This window comes from Oryctolagus cuniculus, chromosome 11 (assembly GCF_051225735.1).
Source record: "Oryctolagus cuniculus isolate XC-2025 breed Fujian yellow rabbit chromosome 11, ASM5122573v1, whole genome shotgun sequence".
In the NCBI taxonomy this organism is placed as follows: Eukaryota; Metazoa; Chordata; class Mammalia; order Lagomorpha; family Leporidae; genus Oryctolagus; species Oryctolagus cuniculus.
The window spans coordinates 30,653,675-30,673,900 of NC_142877.1; the positions used below are offsets into that span (position 1 = coordinate 30,653,675).

A 20,226-nucleotide genomic window follows, 5' to 3' on the forward strand; every position below is an offset into this window, starting at 1 on the left:
TGCTGACATTATAAATAAGAGTGACAATTGTTAATCAACAACAGGAGTCACTGTGCACTTGCTCCCATGTAGGACCTCTGTCCTTTGTTTTTTTTTTTTTTTTTCAAAGATCATATTTACTTATTTGAGAGGTAGAATAACAGACAGTGAGAGGGAGAGACAGAGAGAAAGGTCTTCCTTCCTCTGGTTCACTCCCCAAATGGCGTCACTGGCTGGAGCTGCGCCGATCTGAAGCCAGGAGCCAGGAGCTTGTTCCGGGTCTCCCACGTGGGTGCAGAGACCCAAGCACTTGGGCCATCTTATCTTCTACTGCTTTCCCAGGCCAGAGCAGAGAGTTAGATTGGAAGAGGAGCAGCTGGGACTAGAACTGGCGCCCATATGGGATGCCGGTGCTTCAGGCCAGGGCTTTAACCCGCTGCACCACAGCGCTGGCCCCAGGACCTCTGTCCTTAATCTTTTGAACTATTAGAATTAACAGTAAAACTAGTCTTCAAACAGTACTTTATACTTTTTATGTCTGTGTGGGTGCAAACTGTTAAAATCTTCACTTAGAATAGAGTTGATCTTCTGTATGTAAAGATAATTAAAAATGAATCTTAATGAAGAATGGGATGGGAGAGGGAGTAGGAGGTGGGATGGTTTGGGAGTGGGAGGGTGGGTATGGGGGGAAGAACTGCTATAATCCAAAAGTTGTACTTATGAAATTTATGTTTATTAACAAAAGCTTTCTATTAAAAAAAAAAAGCCATCTTTACACTCTTGGAGCTCACCACATAGTGATAGAACACCCAAGAACCCAGCCCTTGAAATGTTCAGGTTGGAAGAGATTCTCCCACCGTGAAGCTTTTACCAAGCACACTCAGAGTTGCTTGTCCTGGGAAGATTTGAAAGCATAGTTGAGAAGGACCAAGGAGAGTTCATGTTATTTCCATCTGCTATTAACTGTTAGCTGAGCGGCTGCTGTGCTGTCTCACACAGGAAGGCTTTGTTTATGTCTGCTTTGGTCTTGTCTCTTTCTCATCTCCAGGTTTGACAAGCTTTAGCTGGGGACCTGGATTCAGTGTTCATGAGAAAAAGAGCAGGGCTGACAAAGCCCAGTAGCGCCTGATCTCTTACCTAGGGCTGGGGGCTATCTCAGAGCTTCCCAAAGGGTCCCTCACAGGCTGCTCAGTGTCTCACTCCTTCAGTGCTTCCCACAGTCTCTTTGAGTACTGGGTGCTCTGGCAGCCACTGGTGGTCATTTGGAAAATCTTTTAGTCTGTTTCGTCCACTGAAAAAATACATTATGGTGGCCGGCACCGCGACTCTCTAGGCTAATCCTCCACCTGCAGTGCCGGCACCCCGGTTTCTAGTCCCAGTTGGGGCGCTGGATTCTGTCCCGGCTGCTCCTCTTCCAGTCTAGCTCTCTGCTGTGGCCTGGGAGTGCAGTGGAGGATGGCTCAAGTGCTTGGGCCCTGCCCCCGCATGGGAGACCAAGAGGAAGCACCTGGCTCCGGGCTTCGGATCGGCACAGCACGCTGGCCGTAACGGCCATTTGGGGGGTGAATCAACGGAAGGAAGACCTTTTTCTCTGTCTCTCTCTCTCACTAACTCTGCCTGTCACACACACACACACACACACACACACACACACAAATACATTATGGCTCCATCAGTGATGAATTTATTGCAGATGAGGTTTTCAAAGTTGCATGGAAGTCTTACTACTGTGTTTTTGATGTATGAAATGTAGTTTGGTAAAGACTTTGTTCTAGCATATTGGATACGGAGCCATGGGGAGTTTATTTATCTGTTGGGAGTGAAAACAAATTGCCCCTAAAACTCAGTGATTTAAACAAGAAACACTGATGATGTCATAGCTTCCAAGGCTCAGAAATCCAGGCAGGGCCTGGCTGGGAGGTTCTGCTTAGGCTGCATGAGGCTGCCAAGGTTGCAGCCAGGCTGAGAGTTGAGGCCTTGACTGAAGCAGGGGCACCTGCTTCTGGGAGGCACTGTGCAAGTCGTGGCTGGAGTCTTTGATTCTTCTCCACGGGGCTCTCCCAAGGCTGCTGAGTGTCCTCCACACGTGGCAGGCGACTTCTGCCCTGCTGAGAGGGGAGAGAGACAGCAGCCGCCGTGTCTTTTATAAATCTGATCTCAGAGGGCTGCCTCACCACTTCTGCCACACAGACAGCCTGGCAAGGGTGGAAGAAGAATACTCAGGATGTGAGCATCGGGAGGTGGGGGCTCTCAGGGGCCACCCTGGAGTCTGCTGACCACTCGGGTTACTGGTCAGGCAAGATTTTATTTAACTGACAGTTGGTCGTGTTGCCTCAGGTGAGCTGACATTTACTGCTTCTGTTGTTTGTTTTCCTGAGAGATTTAAAGTGAAAATGCAGAGCTGTGTGGCTATGTCCCTACGTCTCAGCAAAGAAACCAACTGGTGTAGCTGCTTATTCATTTTGTAGGGTCAGAGAACTGACACCTGCCGGGGGCATCAGTCCCAGAAAGACTTTGAAGTTTTGAAGTTTTAAATTTCAATCCAGAGCCAAACTAGCGATCCAAAGACAAGCCCCCTCTCTTTGGCTGCTTCATCTACTGTAGGGCACTTCTCACACCCTGGGCTCAGGGTATTGGAAATAGGAGGAGGGAGATGTTTTTCAGTGGAATCTGGTCTGGGCCTCTCTCTCTGTCTCTCTCTCTCTCTCTGTCAATATTTATTTAAGGGGCCAGTGCTGTGGCGTACTAGGTTGAACCTCTGCCTGTGGTGCTGGCATCCCCTATGGGTGCTGGTTCGAGTCTCGGCTGCTCCACTTCTGATCCAGCTCCCTGCTAATGCCCTGGGAAAGCAGTGGAGGATGACCCAAGTGCTTGGGCCCCTGCACCCATGTGGTAGACCCAGAAGAAGCTCCTGGCTTCTGGTTTCACATTGGCCCAGCTCTGGCCTTTGCAGCCATTTGGGGAGTGAACTAGATGATGGAAGACCTCTCTCTCTCTGTAACTCTGCCTCTCAAATAAATAAATACATTTTTTTACAAAAAGTGTTTATTTATTTTATTTTATTTGAAGGGCAGAGAGAGAGAGAGAGGGAGGGAGGGAGATCTTCCATCCACTTTTTCACTCCCCAAATACCTGCAATAGCCAGGGCTGGGCCAGGCTGAAGCCAAAAACCTGGAATTCCATCCAGGTTTCCCACATGAGTAACAGGGACCTTAGTACTTGAGCCATCATCTGCCACCTCCCAGGGTACACATTAGCAGGAAGCTGGAATGGAAGCAGGGTAGCTGGGACTAAAGCCGGCACTCTGATATGGGGTGTGGGTGTTCCAAGCTATGGCTTAACTATTGCATCACGTGCCCAGCTCTGGACTTCCTTTCCTTTTTTCAAAAAAAAAAGGAAAGCAAGGGAATGGAGCTTCAGGCGACTAGAAGAGACTTTCTTTGATTTTCCCTGAGCTAGACCTAGGGTTCTGTCTTGAGCCAGTCACATGCTTGTCTTGGACCTAAAGTTCCTCAACAACAATTGAGTACTTAGACCGGAAAGGTGCTCAGCTCAGTCCCTGCTTTAGGCTTGGTCATATTGCAACTACTGTTTCACCAGTTATCATTGCATGGGGGTGACCTGGGCCTTCCAATGGGAAAGCTTTTGGTTCCCTGTTGGCATTCTGTTTCCGCCCAGGAACCTGTCACCAGCAATCCTATGGTGTGCAAGCGGAGGGCAGATATAGCAGGGTACTCCAAGATGTTTATGGAAAATAGAGGTAAAAGACAAGTTTACTTTGCTGCAAAAAGTTTTGAAATGCATGCACATGAGAGGGTCTTCAAAAAGTTAATGGAAAATCTATCTTTTGTAAAAACTATGCGTGTATTTCAAAGTTTTTTTTTTTTTACCAAAATAAACATGTTTTAAGTCATTTTTTCATGAACATTTTGAAGTATCTTCATATTTACTTTTGCATGTATCCTGGATATTTGATTATTTCATTTTTTTAAAAAAGGAGCAGTGTTTTATTGTGTTTTGTTTTCTTTCTCGTCATACTATTTGCTGAACTCCTTTACTTAGAGTAGGGTTAACTACAATCATTAAGTACACTGAAAACAGATTCTTGTAAAAATTAAGAATGGGAGTCCTAGAGGGTGGGGGAGGAAAGGTTGGAATGTGGGCAGAAGGGCAGGTAAAGGGGGACATCCCACTATGTTCCTAAATCTGTATATATGAAATATATGAAACTTGTATAACTTAAATAAATTTTTTAAAAAGCAATGCAAAGAAGAAAATTCTACTTTTTATATCCTAGAGAATCATTGTTAGTCTTTTTTGTGATTTACTTGTAGCTTTATTCATTTTTATGGGGTAAGAATCATAATCTATGTGTGATTTTGTACTCTGACTCTTGCCCTCTTGTACATTTCCAGAAATGGAATTTGTGCACCCCAGGGCATACAAATTTCCCAGTTTGTTAGACACCTGCTGGTAACCCTCTGAAAGGCTACATCACAATGTCTGAGGTCCTATTTTCTCACATCCTTGCTGACGTGGGTGAAAAACCAGAACTCACTGTTGTTCTGATTTGCATCTGTCTCTTTATTACTAAGGTTGTACATCAGCCCATACTGTTTTGTTAGACTTCTTAATTTTCCTGTGAATTACCTGTCCATACCTTTGGCTCTTTTTTATATTGAGTTGTTTGCCTTTGTACAAAATTATGTGGCTCATCCAGATTCTCCCATTGTTAACAGTTTACCACATTTGCTTCATAATGCTGTCTGTGTATTTTCTTAATCATTTGAGAGTGAGTACAGGGGCCGGCTCTGTGGCATAGCTGCCGGCATCCCATATGGGTGCCAGTTCGAGTCCCAGCTGCTCCACTTCCAATCCAGCTTTCTGCTAATGGCCTGGGAAATCAGTAGAAGATGGCCCAAGTCCTTGGGCCCCTGCACCCACATGGGGAACCTGGAAAAAGCTCCTGGCTTCTAGCTTCGGATCAGCCCAGCTCCGGCCATTGCCACCATCTAGGGAGTGAACCAGCAGATGGAAGATCTCTCTCTTTCTCTCTCTCTCTCTCTGCCTCTGCCTTTCAAATAAAATAAATAAATCTTCAAAAAAAGAGAGAGAGAGAACAGACATGATTCCTTTGCCCCTGAGTACAGTGCAGTGTGTACTTTCTAGACACAGGGACCCCTCTTACGGAATTGTGGTTGCATGATCAACGTCAGGAATCCGCAGACCTGACTCAGATGTTGCCGGTTGTCTAAGTTTTCTTTATCCATTTGGATTGTGAGCCTTTTCTTATGTCATTTAAATTCAGAAACACCATTTTTAATGGCTGAATAACATTACATTATGTAGATATACCATAATTTATTTCTCCTGGCTGTTATTAATATTTTTTCTTTCAAATAATGCTAAACATTGTGAACACAAAAGCCCTTGTGTTTTGTGTTGCATCCCGATGATACACAGACCATGCTGGTGACCTTGAGGAGGTGATGCGTTTGTGGCGTGTGTCAGGGGACGCCTGGCTGAGTGGTTCTGATCCCTGTAAATCACGTCCAGAGCTCTCCCTTCCCCTGCTCTTTGTCCTTCCAGCCCCCCTGCTTTGGATTTCAGGACCATCCCAGATCACTGCGTGCTGCTGGGATGCGCGCTTGTCTGTTCAGGGTCTTTTGGCCAGGCAGGCTTCTGTGTGTTCTCGCCCCTTGGGCTTTCCCAGTCTGCCCTGCCCACTGGGCCTGGCATCTTCCAGACTTTTCTCCCAGGTGCTGTCCACTGGGCCTGGGGCGGTGGTGGGGCATGATAAGAGTGTGTCCTCCTGACCTTCCCGCACGCGTGATTGGGGTGTGTGTGTGTGTGTGTGCGCGCGCTCAGTTAGATTTTGGGAGTCTGGCTGCTAATTATTTCTTTAGAATGAACCCCTGACAGATAAATTACAGGGTCAAAATATTGGAGTCCTGTGACTGTCTGGGAAAATGACACCTCAGGCCGGGATGAGGCTCCTCTCTTCACACCCTGGATAATATTCGCCATTCTTCAGGAGCAGTGTCCTGTGTGCAGAGTAGCATCCTATTACCTAAATTTGCATTTGTTTACCAGTGACATGCAATGTAAAAAATTTTGCAGTAAAATACACATAAAATTTACTACATTAACCATTTTTATAATTTTATTCTCTTTATTTGAAAGGCAGAGAGAAAGACAGAAATCTTTGGTCCACTGGTTCACTGTCCAAATGTCCACAGTAGCTGGGGTTGGACCAGGCTGAAGCCAGGAGCCTGGAATTCCATCTTGGCCTTCCTTCCTTGTGGGTGGCAGGGACCCAGTTGTTTGAACCATTCTTGCTATCTCCCAGGGTGCACGTGAGCAGAAAGCTGGAATCAGAAGCCAAGCCAGGACTTGAACCCATTCTGATGTGGGATGTGGACAGCCCAAGTGGCATCTTAACTGCTGCATCGAATGCCTGCCCTGGTGTGAACCATTTTAAAACATACAACTCAGTGCATTAAATAGTTCACATTATTGTGTAGCTGTTACCACCATTCAACTTTTTCACCAGAACTTTTCCATCATTCCCAGCTGAAATTCTGTGCCCTTTAAACACTAAGTCCTTTTACTCCAGCCCCCAGCAATGACCATTCAACTTTCTCTGTGGGTAAAATGCAGTATTTTTTTTCATGTTATTGGCTGTCCATTTTATTTGTTTATTTATGTATTCATTCATTTGAAAGACTGAGAGCGAGAGCGAGAGAGAAAGAGACATCTTCCATTTGCAGGTTCACTCCCCAAATGGCAGTAATGAAGCCAGGAGCCAGGAACTCCATCCGGGTCTCCCACATGGGTGGCCTTGGTCCAAGTACTTGGGCCATCATCTGCTACTTTCCCAGGCATAAATAGGGAGCTGGACTTGAACAGGTGCCTATATGAGATGGGTGTTGCAAGCAGCTTAACCCACTTGCCACAACACCCACCCCAGTTCGTATTTTTTTTTTTTAACAAATGAGTTTTCTGTAAATTTCTTTAGCTGTAAATTTCCTATGGAGACATGGAGGAAATTTTTTCTCAGTGAATAGAAAGAGAGTTTATGCATGAAGGATTTTTTTTTTTAAGCATTGTTGGAAGGTTAATAGTTATTCTGTTCTTGATCTCAATTTCTGAGAGATTTGCTCTCTTTTGCCTCCTCTTGGCTGCTTAGCCAGGTTCCCCAGGCTGTTTGGGTTCCTTACAAATGGGCTCTGCGGGTCTCATGCTAGGAAGTCGGCTACCTGGTGGGCTCTGGCGCCCCCTTCCGTCCAGCCTAAGGCTCGTGGTTGTGCAGTTCTACAGGAAGCCAAGGCTGTCATGCCTTTGCAAAGGAGCACTCCCTGAGCCCATCACTCCCTGAGCCAGTCACACGGCTTCTGGCTTCTTGTTTGACGGAGAAAATGGAAACAGCCTTCTCATCCTGAGCCACCTGCCTCTGTGCACGTGCCCCAAGCTGTGAGAGTGGGTGGTTGGAGGCCAGTCCTTCTACCCACTCCCCGTCTCCTCTCTCCTGGTGACAGCCCTGCTCACTGCAATTACCTCCTTGCTCCTGCATGATTGATTTTTCCCTCTCGACCGGCTCACCCTTAGCAGCATACAAAGATTATGTCATGTTTCCCAACTTAAAAAAAAAAAAAGAAAACTTCCTGTATGCCCCATATTCCCCTTTAGATCCTGCCCCGTTTCTTGGGTGCTTTTTGTAGCAGCAGCGGTGGATGCGTCTCATTGGTCTGCATTCACTCTCTCTGCTTCCTCCTCTCCCAGTTTCTCTCCAACCCCATGGTGCTGGGTTTTGTCCCCCCAGTGCTGTTACCTTGGGGTCCTTGTAGTTTTGTCTTCTGAATCCCGTGGTCTGTTCCTTCCCAGGTCCCTGTTCTTCCCCAACTTCTGGGATGCTCCTTCCTCTTGCTCCCTCTTACCTCTTCAGCTGCTCTTAGCCTGTCTTGCTGGTGCTTCAGCACTTTTCTGACTTACCTCAGACCTCAAGACTTCCCTTTACCCTCTGCTCTCTGCCCCTTGGTGACCTCTTTTAAACCCTGTGGTGCCAGACCTCTCCCTTGAGCCCCATATGTGTATAGATAACACCTACACAGCATCTCCAGATGGCCCAATAAGAAGCCCCTTAAACTTACAGGTTCATGCCAGACTCTCTCTCTTTTATAAAAGATTTATTTATTTTATTTGAAAGAGTTAGAGAGAGAAAGAAGGAGAGACAGAGAAAGAATCTTCCATCCCCTGGTTCACTCCTCAAATGGCTGTAATAACGGGCTGGGCCAGCCTGAAGACAGGAGCCAGGAGCTTCCTCCAGGTCTCCCACGTGGGTACAGGGGCCCAAGCACTTGGGCCATCCTCTGCTGCTTTCCCAGGCACATTAGCAGGAAGCTAGATGGGAAGTGGAGCAGCCGGGACTTGAACCATGCCCATAGGAATGTCAGTGCTGCAGATCAGGGCTTAACTCACTGTGCCACAGCATTGGCCCCTATGTGGAACTCCTGATCCTCAACAAGAAAAAAAGCAAACAGGCAAACAGCTCTACCCCTCCCCAGCTGTCTTCCCTTCAGCCAATTCTTTAGGCCCCACACCTACTCCTCTCTTCTCTTCACACTGTGTATCCAATATAAGCAAGTCCCAGGGTCTGTACCTCCACAATGTGTTCACAATGTGATGGCTCACTGTCTCCTCCACTGTGCCCAAGCCCAAGCCACCGTCCTGCACAGATTCCCATGGTAGCTGCTGAACTGCTGTCCAGTTCTGGGTCTACTTGCCAGCAGCAGCCAGAATGACCTTTTTAAAAATTGTTAGTTCTAGAGCCAGTGTTGTGGCACAGCAGGTTGAAGCCCGTATGGGTGCTGGTTCTAGTCCCAGCTCTTCCACTTCCGATCAGCTCTCTGCTAATGTGCCTGGGAAAGCAGTGGAAGATGACCCGACTCCTTGGGCCCTTGCACCCACGTGGGAGACCTGGAAGAAGCTCCTGGCTCCTGGCTTTGAATCGGCTCACCTCCAGCCATTGTGGCCATTTGGAGAGTGAACTAGCGGATGGAAGACCTTTTTCTTTCTCTGTCACTCTGTCTTTCAAATAAATAAAATTAAAAAAAATTAAATTAAAAAATTGTTAGTTCTGCCACTTTGCTCTCCTGCTTCAAACCTGTGCTGTGCAGTGAAGGCACAGTCAAAGCTCTTCTGCTGGCTCTGGACCTCACGTGACCCGGCTCCTCCCTGCCTGCTTGTGGCTGCCCCTCCTACCTCTCCCAGCCACACTGGCCCTGCTTCTGGTCCTCAAAACATAAGCTCATTCCCACCTCCAGGATTTGTACTTGCTGATTCCTTAGCCTGGAATGTTTTTCCATTGGAGTATGACTGGTTCTCTGCTCAAATGTGACTTCTTCCAGGAAGTCCTATCAGCATGCCATGTCCAACCTGGCCTTCCCACTCACAGTACTTTCTGTCCTCTTTCTCTGCATTTTCTTTAATCATAGCATTTGTCACCACTTTCAGTTAAACTCGATTTATTTGTTTATGGTCTGTTTTAGCATCGGGAACATGCACTTCTATGAGAGCAAACACCTTGTCTCTCTTACCCACTGCCATCTCATCAGCTCCCGGAATAAGGCCTGGCATGTTTGCAGTAGCTGCTGAAATTTCTGCTATAATTGAAGAGCTCGATTTTGAGCAATATAGTGCAGATCTGGAGTGGATTATTACCCATGTGCCTGCTCTCTGCCTTGCTCTAAAGTGTTATTTCCCAGCACAGAATCTGCAAGATCCTGCATATGTGAGGGAACTGGAACCTACAGCTTCCTGCCGCCTTCTTGTACCTTTTAGTCAAGTGCACTGGAGGTGCTGCTGTTTACAGTAACTGTCAAACATAGTTTGGGGTAGAATAGAATTTTGACATGAATTTTGCCCATGACCATGACTTCAGTGAAATAAGACCTTTCTTTCTGATAAAGGGAATTAGTGAGATGAAAAATAAAAGGTCATAGGGAGAGAAATGTTCCCTATATTGGATAAGAGGTAATAAAAGAAACCTGGATGAAGTATTTTAAAATAGATCAGATACCAAAGAAATGCACTTACTTAAAATTATTTTCATTGCTCTATATATTTTTTCCTAGAGTTGGTTTAAATTACATATATTTGGGTATCTCTGTGTTTATAGGTGTTTTGTTCAAATAAACCTTTTATGAATCAATTGTTTAGAACTCAGTGTATATTTTCCCCAGCAGAAACTGTACAGCATTTAGATTTCCAAGTACACCCACATTTGGAAGTTAGTTTTGGTCAGCTGGAGTCTGGGTTGTGGCAGGGAGATTGCTTCTCCCTGGCTGTTGCCTCTTGTGGGTTCTTCAGTAGTTGTCAGGGCAACAGCCCAGCCCCTGCTCCCTTCCTAGGAAACCCGTGCTGCTTGATGGACTGTGAATTGATGAATTGCTCAACATGGTCACATGGTATGCACCAGCTGACTCTTCAAGCAATATCTCGAGAACTGTGTAAAAGTATATACAACAGGGCCGGCGCCGCGGCTCACTAGACTAATCCTCCGCCTAGCGGCGCCGGCACACCGGGTTCTAGTCCCGGTAGGGGCTCCGGATTCTGTCCCGGTTGCCCCTCTTCCAGGCCAGCCCTCTGCTGTGGCCCGGGAGTGCAGTGGAGGATGGCCCGGGTGCTTGGGCCCTGCACCCCATGGGAGACCAGGAAAAGCACCTGGCTCCTGGCTCCTGCCATCGGATCAGCGCGGTGCGCCGGCCGCAGCGCGCCAACCGCGGCGGCCATTGGAGGGTGAACCAACGGCAAAGGAAGACCTTTCTCTCTGTCTCTCTCTCTCTCACTGTCCACTCTGCCTGTCAAAAAAAAAAAAAGCCGGCGCCGTGGCTCAATAGGCTAATCCTCCACCTTGCGGCGCCGGCACACCGGGTTCTAGTCCCGGTTGGGGCGCCGGATTCTGTCCCGGTTGCCCCTCTTCCAGGCCAGCTCTCTGCTATGGCCAGGGAGTGCAGTGGAGGATGGCCCAGGTGCTTGGGCCCTGCACCCCATGGGAGACCAGGAAAAGCACCTGGCTCCTGGCTCCTGCCAGGATCAGCGCGGTGCGCCGGCTGCAGCGGCGGCCATTGGAGGGTGAACCAACGGCAAAGGAAGACCTTTCTCTCTCTGTCTCTCTCTCTCACTGTCCACTCTGCCTGTCAAAAAAAAAAAAAAAAAAAAAAAAAAAAAAAAAAAAAGTATATACAACAGGCCGGCTCTGTGGCGTAGTAGGTTAAGCCTCTGCCTGCAGTGCCAGAATCCCATATCGGTGCCGGTTCGTGTCCTTGCTGCTCCTCTTCCAATCCAGCTCTCTGCTAATGGCCTGGGAAAACCGTATAACATGGACCAAGTGCTAGGGCCCCTGCACCCATGTGGGAGACCAGGAGGAAGTTCCTGGCTTCTCGGATTGGCCCAGCTACTGTTGCTGTGGCTATCTGGGAAGGGAACCAGCAGGTGGAAGACCTCTCTCCATCTCTCCCACTCTCTGCCTGTAACTCTACCTCTCAAATAAATAAATAAAAAAAAGTGTAAATAAATAAAAAAAATTTTAAAAAAGTATATACACAATACCATGATACATTGATGTTGCTGTTTGTCTCTCGAGCACTCTCATATGGCTTTGATTAAGTAATTTTATTTGTTCATTTGTTAACTTTATTCATTTTAATTTTTATTCATTTGAAAGGCAGAGAGAGAGAGAGAAAAAGAGAGAGATCTCCCATCTACTGGTTTGTTTCCCAAAATGCCTACAACAGCTAGGGCTGGGCCAGGTCAAAGGCAGGAAAGAGGAACTCAGTCTAGGTCGCCTTCCTGGGTGGCAAGGACCCAACTACTTGAGCTATCGCTTGTTGTCTCCTGGGATGAACATTAGCAGAAAGTGGCAAATGGAGGCTGGAGCCAGGACTCGATCCCAGGTACTCCCATATGGGATGTGGGCATCTTGAGCAACGTTTCAAACACTATTCTAAATGTCTACCTTCGTTAAATTTTTAATCTTTTCAAATTCTTGAAGGATTTTAAAAATATGTATTTATTTACTTGAAAGGAAGATCTACAAAGAGAGAGACAGCGAGCAAGCGAGTGCACCAGAAAGAGATCTTCCAACCTCTAATTCACTTCCCAAATGTCTGCAACAGCCAGGTTGAAGCCAGGAGCTCTATCCTGTTCCCCTACATGGGTAACAGAGGCCCAGGTACTTGAGCCATCATGCTGCATTCCCAGGCACTTTAGCAGGAAGCTGGATCAGAAGCAGAGTAGCTGGGACACAAACTGGTACTCTGATGCGGGGTGCCAGCATCAAGCGGTAGCTTAACCCGTTGTCCCACAGTTCCAGCCCGCATTTAAAGGATTTTTGTGTTGTAGATATTAAGAAATTTTACCTTCATAGGAATAACCTAGAATTTACTATTTGTTAATTCTTTTTTTTTTTTTTTTTTTTTTTTTTTTGGACAGGCAGAGTGGACAGTGAGAGAGAGAGACAGAGAGAAAGGTCTTCCTTTGCCGTTGGTTCACCCTCCAATGGCCGCCATGGCCAGCGCATTGCACTGATCAGAAACCAGGAGCGGAGGATTAGCCTATTGAGCCACGGCGCTGGCCTATTTTTTAATTATCTTGAACAATGCTAGGCCTGTGTATTTTAGGTGAGTGACTTTTCAAAGTTTTAAGATAAAACAGTGGCTGGCACCGCGGCTCACTAGGCTAATCCTCCGCCTAGCGGCGCCGGCACACCGGGTTCTAGTCCCGGTTGGGGCGCCGGATTCTGTCCCGGTTGCCCCTCTTCCAGGCCAGCCCTCTGCTGTGGCCAGGGAGTGCAGTGGAGGATGGCCCAGGTGCTTGGGCCCTGCACCCCATGGGAGACCAGGAAAAGCACCTGGCTCCTGGCTCCTGCCATCGGATCAGCGCGGTGCGCCGGCCGCAGCGCGCCAGCCGCAGCGGCCATTGGAGGGTGAACCAACGGCAAAGGAAGACCTTTCTCTCTGTCTCTCTCTCTCACTGTCCACTCTGCCTGTCAAAAAATAAATAAATAAAAAAAAATAAAACAAGGTTATCTCTTCACTTTCAGGCTACATTGAATTTTTTTTTTGTTCTGCCACTAATTAATTTTATAAAATGTGATTAAAACACCTGTATTCTGGGGCCAGCATTGTGGCATAGCAGGTAAAGCTGCCACCTGCAATGCTGGCATCCCATATGGGTGCCGATTTGTGTCCTGGCCGCTCCACTTCTGATCTAACTCATTGCCAATGGCCTGGGAAAAGCAGCAGAAGATGGTCCAAGTGTTTGGACCCCTGCCATCCACGTGGGAGACCTGGAAGAAGCTCCTAGCTCTTGGCTTCAGCCTGGCCCAATTCTGGGCCCAATTCTGACTGTTTCAACTGGGGAGTGAGAGCAGATTGAAGATCTCTCTCTCTCCCTGTCTCTCTCTCTGTAACTTTGACTTTATTTCTTTATTTTTTTAAGAGTTATTATATTTATTTGAAAGAATTACAGAAAGAGGTAGAGACAGAGAAAGAGAGAGAAGGAGGTCTTTCATCTGCTGGTTCCCTCCCCAAATTGGCTACAATGGCCAGGGCTAAGCTGATCTGAAGCCAGGAGCTAGGAGCTTCTTCCAGGTCTCTCATGTGCGTGCAGGGGCCCAAAGACTTGGGCCATCCTCCGCTGCTTTCCCAGGCGCATTAGCAGGGAGCTGTATCAGAAGTGGAGCAGCCAGGACTTGAACCAGTGCCCATATGGGATGCCAGCGCTGCAAGTCAGGGCTTTAAAATTCCACTGTTGAGCATTTATATATTATTGCATGCCCTATCACTGTGAATTAAAATGGTTCCTGCCTTCAGTGGGTTTTCTACCTAAGGAATATATATATATATATATATTTTATTTTTGGACAGGCAGAGTTAGACAGAGAGAGACAGAAAGGTCTGTCGCTCCCCCTCTTCGTGGAGGAACGACACAGGACCCTGCGCTGTTCTTTCGTCTGCTCGGCCCTCCCCGGGTTTGCTGCTGGTTCTTCCCGGGTTGGCTACTATCCCTTCCACCTCCGTGGAAGGGCAGTTCCCCCTGGCCACATTCCCCACTTCCGCAGGGGAGCGGCACACCGCCGGCCGGCTTTCTCGGGGGCTGCACGGGTTCCCTTAGATGTTCCCCATAGATGTTCCCAGTGCATGCCGTCTCTCTCCTCCTTTATAGTCCTCCTCCGCCAATCCCAACTCGGCTGCCCACACGCTGAGTACGCTGCTCTCCAATCAGGAGCAAGTCCTACAGTTTATTAGCTGAACTGGAGGCAGCTGTGCGGAAGCTGTTTACTTCTCTCCCAGCGCCATATTGTGGGAGAGCAGATGCATAGAATAAGTCTTAATTCCAGTAACTCAGTCTAGTCCGGTTGCTCCCCACAGATCCCCCTTTCTTTTTATTTTTTGGCGTTGATACGCGCCTGTCTTCGGTGTCCCGCGGCACACACTCTGCTCTACTTGCTAGAGTTGCCACAGGCTCTTACAAGTCCTATCAGGCAAACCGAATCCGGGTCCTCTCTTCGCCATGTTGTGAGGAGGTTTTTAGGCGCTGATGCGTGCCTGTATTCGGTGCCCTGCAGCGCATGCTCTGCTCTGCCTGCAGGGGCTTGCAAAACCTAGCAATCAGGCAAACCGAATCCAAGCCTTCTCATTGCCTTTTTGTGGGGAGGCCTTACTGATGTTAATTCGTGCCTGTCTTCGGTGACCTGCGGCGCATAAGCTGCTAGCCGCCGCAGGTGCTCATCGTGCTCATCGCCTCACTTAATCAGGCAGACCAAATCCAAGCTTTCTCATTGCCATGTTGAGGGGAGGCCTTATTTTTCTCTATTTCTCTATCTCCGGGCATTCCTATTTCTCCCATTTTACTTCTGTCTGCCAACATTCCTATTTCTCTCACTTTACTTCTAAACTTCTGTTTCTCTTATCCCTGCGGCTTCCCGGCTGCGCCCGCCCCGAGGCTGCTTCTCGGCAGCTTTCCGGCTCTGAGCCGCTTCAGCCCGCATCTCTCTCATCTGCGCGGCTCGGCTTTGCGCGGCTTGGCTTCGCGGGCTCTGCGGTCTCCACGCCCTTCGCGTCTGCACCACGGCCTCATGCCAGCCCCGTTCCCTATCTATTCACGCCCCATGCTCTCTCTGCACGCGGCGGCTTCCGCGAGTAACACAGCGTAGCTTACGTGTCCGCCACTAGCATTCAATCTAAGTTCCCCGGGCTAGCCTGGCGAATTCAACCCAGCATACGTCTCCGCCCCACGGTTTGGCTTCCCGTCCTTTGCTCCCCGGGCTAATCAGACGGATCCCAATCTGGCTTACGTTTCAGCTTCTGGTTTCAACTTTTCGCCCCCTATTCCCGGGCTAACTTGAGAACCCCAAAGTGGCTTTCGTGTCCGCCTTGGCCTGCCCCCCACGGCTTCAATTTCCCTAACATTTTTCTCTACCCGGTATGTTTCCCCAAGCTTTCCTCCAACAATATTCCTCCTTCATTTCTCCTGGCCTCTCCCCACAGTCCGCGTCCGAGTCTGTTTGTTCTAGCTTTCACTTTCGCTTTCGACCTTAGAGATTTCTCCCAGCTTCCCCCCGTAGTCCGTATCTGAGTCTATGCCTAGGCTTTCAATAGCTTCTTCCGGCACCCTTTTCGTCCGGCTTTTCCCTAGGCTGTTTGCTAGTCTCTCTCTCCGGTATTTTCCCAGTTCTTCCCGTTTCTTCCCTCTTAAGTTTGCTATCCGACCTAGGTTTCCTAATCCGAGTCATTTCTTCCCTCCTAAGTTTCCTATCCGCCCTAGGTTTCCTATCCGAGTCAGGTTTCCTATCCGAGCTAGGTTTCCTATCCGAGTCACGGCACCATTATGTCGCTCCCCCTCTTCGTGGAGGAACGACACAGGACCCTGCGCTGTTTTTTCGTCTGCTCGGCCCTCCCCGGGTTTGCTGCTGGTTCTTCCCGGGTTGGCTACTATCCCTTCCACCTCCGTGGAAGGGCAGTTCCCCCTGGCCACATTCCCCACTTCCGCAGGGGAGCGGCACACCGCCGGCCGGCTTTCTCGGGGGCTGCACGGGTTCCCTTAGATGTTCCCCATAGATGTTCCCAGTGCATGCCGTCTCTCTCCTCCTTTATAGTCCTCCTCCGCCAATCCCAACTCGGCTGCCCACACGCTGAGTACGCTGCTCTCCAATCAGGAGCAAGTCCTACAGTTTATTAGCTGAACTGGAGGCAGCTGTGCGGAAGCTGTTTACTTCTCTCCCAGCGCCATATTGTGGGAGAGCAGATGCATAGAATAAGTCTTAATTCCAGTAACTCAGTCTAGTCCGGTTGCTCCCCACAAGGTCTTCCTTTTTTTTTCCATTGGTTCACCCCCCCAATGGCCGCTATGGCTGGTGCGCTGTGGCCGGCGCCCTGTGCTGATCCAAAGCCAGGAGCCAGATGCTTCCTCCTGGTCTCCCATGCAGGTGCAGGGCCCAAGCACTTGGGCCATCTTCCACTGCCCTCCCAGGCCTCAGCACAGAGCTGGACTGGAAGAGGAGCAACCGGGACTAGAACCTGGGGTGCCAGTGCCGCAGGCGGAGGATTAGCCAAGTGAGCCACGGTGCCGGCCTAGGAATATTTTTCTACACACATATGTGTTCACAGCTTTCACTAGCAAGTTAATTGATTTAATGAGTGTTTAAAGGGAAGTGCACTGAAGTGCCTACATCCAATGTCATATAAACAGTGACATTGAAAGACAACATGGTACAGTGCTTATTATTCATATTTTATCTAGGACAACAGGAAGCCTAGCCTGTGCAGGGGATTTTAGTCATTTGCAAGTGGGGATGTTTGGGTTAGGGTAGATCCGAGACTTGGTGGTTAAGCCAGAAGCCTTTGAAATGCCAAGTTTTGTCTCTTCCTGAAGTTTTTGAGATTTGAAAATATAGATGATACTTGTGTGTGACATCCTGGCAGATGTCAGGATCAGAAATAGAATTTAGGTCATCCAGCTTCCATTCTGAGATAGAGAACCATGAGTTTAGAGCTGTGCTGCCCAATATGGCAGCCACAAGCTATATGTGGCTATTTAAAAGAAAACAAACTAAAATTAAATATGATGTAAAACTCCATTCCTTTGCTGCACTTGCCATGTTTCAGCTGCCTCCACCCCTTGATCTGGTGGCCACCACATTGGACTGCCCAGGTAGAGAATATTTCGTCACCATGGAAAGTTCTTTTGGGCAGCACTGGTTTAAAGGCAAGGAACAGAAATGAACTTTCCTGCTAATGGCTTCATGGCTTTTGCAAGACTCCTGCTTAAGTAGTCTATTATCTTTATTCAGTGAATTTTTAAAAAATAGGTTTAATTTTTGGTGCAATTTTAAGTTTACAGCAAAATTGAGCAGCAGGTACAGGTTATTTCCCTTATACTCCCTGTCCCCTCCTTCCATAACCTCCCTTATGACCAGCATCCTACACCAGAGTAGCTTGTTGGTTACAAATGCCGAACTTGCACTGACCCATCTTCATCACCCAAAGTCCATAGTTTGCATTGGGGCTCACGTGTTATTCTTCACATTTAGACAAATGCATAATGACGTATGTTCACCATTACAGTATCATACAGATACATACATACAGTATCATACATCATACACTGCCCTGGGCTAGGCCAGAGTGAAACCAGGAGCCAAGAATTCCCTCTGGTCTCCCACATGGGTGACAAGAACCCAGGTATTTGAGCGGTCATCTACTGTACCCCAGGTGCGTTAGCAGGAAGTTGGATCAGAAGTGCAGGGTATCTGAGACTTGAACCACACACTTTGATATAGGATGCAGGTGTTCCAAGTGGCAGCTTAATTCGCTGCACCACAGCACCTGCCCTGAAGGTCACATTTTTAAGAGAAAAAAAAATATACCTGTGGAAAAATTTTATGACAAAATCTCTGGTTTCCTGCAATGTGGATTGAAATTTGTGTCTTCTCAATTTTATCTGGAGATCCTAAAATTTAGATTTCTTTTTGAATCCTTATATTTATATTATTTATCACATCTTAAGTTGTAGATTGATTTCTCTGCCATACCTTGCCACTGTAGTCATTAGAGGCCTTAGCTTCCTTTACTGACTTTTTTTTTTTTTTTTTTTTTTTTTGCTTAAAGATTTACTTATTTGAAAGGCTGAGTTACAGAGAGGCAGAGGCAGAGAGAGAGAGAGAGAGAGAGAGAGAGAGGTCTTATATCTGCTGGTTCACTCCTTAGATGGTGGCAGTGGCTGGAGCTGGGCCAATCCAAAGCCAGGAGCTTTTCTTGGGTCTCCCACATGGGTGCAGGGACCCAAGCACTTGGGCCATCTTCTGCTTTTCTGGGCCATAGCAGAGAGCTGGATCAGAAGTGGAGCAGCCAGGGCTCAAACTGGCGCCCATATGGGATGCTGGCACTGCAGGCAGTGGCTTTACCCGCTATGCCACAGTGCTGGCCCCAGATTCCTTTACAAAACCACAGGATTGCTTAGCCAAAGTATGACCACTCCGAAGTACTTCATGAATCTCTCCTTCTATTATACCCAAATTAAGGTATGCCCCTTTAAAACAGGTTAACAGTTTCAACCTGAAAGGGTAAATATTCACAGTAGGGTCTGCTTTTCTTGACTCCTGTTAATATGCATGTGTGGAGGAACATCACTGATTAGCACATGCCCTCTGCCAGCTGCTCCCTCTTGCACGTAAACTCTGATTATGCACGTGATCATGGCACCTGCCTTCCATCCTGGGTGAACAACTGTAGAAATGGGCCTTTCTCTCTTGTCCTGTCTTCACTGTGCACAGGACCCAGTGTGAGGACATCAAGGCCAGTCCATAGAATCCGTGATTATCAAACGCCTGCCTTGTACCTACTAGGTGACTTTCTTAACGCTCAATATTGGATTCCTCATTACTGTGTTAGCCAGGCTGGCACCTTTTGCAGCCCATGGAGTAAGTAAGAAGTACCTGGGTCTGACTAGGGAGCATTTTCCCTAAGGGGAGGAAAGAGCTTCTGTGGATGTCTGTTCTAAGGTGAATAGGCATGTTGGCGTGGCTCTGACAGTCTAAGATGGTGAGATACCACTTACAGCTAGGGACAGGACGTGCTGTGCTGTGGTTGCCTGTGTGAGTTGCAGAGCATGCCTCGTGTTCCTGAGCACTGGTGTTTTCATGTCTGACCTGCTGCAAGAGACCTTCAAGGAGCATTGATTCGCATTGTCCTTACACTATACCTTTTTCATTCCAAGCACTGGCTGTCACGCCATGGACCGTGTTTGAATTTTCTGGACCCCTAAGAGTTGTGGTGTTGAATGCCTCAGAGGGAGCTGTGGTCCTGGGGGAAGGAAGTGGCTGCTGGGGGGGTGCAGGGGCTCACTGTGGGTCCTTGTGTGCCTGGAAAGAGGCCAGCTGGAGGCAAGGGCTATTCTTTACTGTTAGTGGGTACACACTGGGCTGCTGGTTATTTCCTGTGCAGTCCAGGGTTTTAGTTCTGTCTTCCTTCCTCCCTCCCTCCCTCCTTTCCTCCCTCCCTTCCTTCCTTCCTTTCTTCCTTCCTTCCTTCCTTCCTTCCTTCCTTCCTTCCTTCCTTCCTCCCTCCCTCCCTCCCTCCCTCCCTCTCTCCCTCCCTTTTTAGCCTGTGAGCAAGCCATATATGTATTGTAGATGGTAACAAAAAATAATTCAGCCCTTTCTTTTAAAGATTTATTTATTTGGAAGGAAGAGCAAGAGAGACAGAGGGAAAGAGAGAGATATCTTTCAATCTGCTGGTTCACGCCCCAAATGGCTGCAACAGCCAGGTCTTGGAGAGGCCGAAGCCAAGAGCCAGGAACTCCATCTGGGCCTTCCACGTGGGTAGGATAGGCCCATGCACTCTGGCCATCTTTTGCTACCTTCCCATGTGCATTAACAGGAAGCTGTTTTGGAAGCAGATTAGCTGGGACTCAAACCAGCGCTCTTGTATGGGATGACAGCATCACGAGTGGGGCCTTAACCCACTGAGCCACAATGCCAGCCCCTAATTCAACTCTTTATTGTCAAAGCTCCTACATGAAAAATTACTCAACCTTATCAACACTCAGTGACCACCACCCTCCTTTGCCCATATTGGAATAGCTACTTGTAGGCTATGGATTATATATAATGCAACATTTCTTAGGAATATAATTAGGGGTTCATAGCAGAAGTAACTGTACTTTATCTGGATACAGTCATCTGAA

General features: G+C 48.0%; 1 protein-coding gene across 6 annotated transcripts in view; it reads left to right on the top strand.

Annotated features, from left to right (window-relative positions):
• Positions 1-20,226, top strand: part of SHLD1 (shieldin complex subunit 1) — a 120,833-nt gene that overhangs the window by 59,839 nt on the left and 40,768 nt on the right. The gene's annotated exons all lie outside the window — the stretch shown is intronic.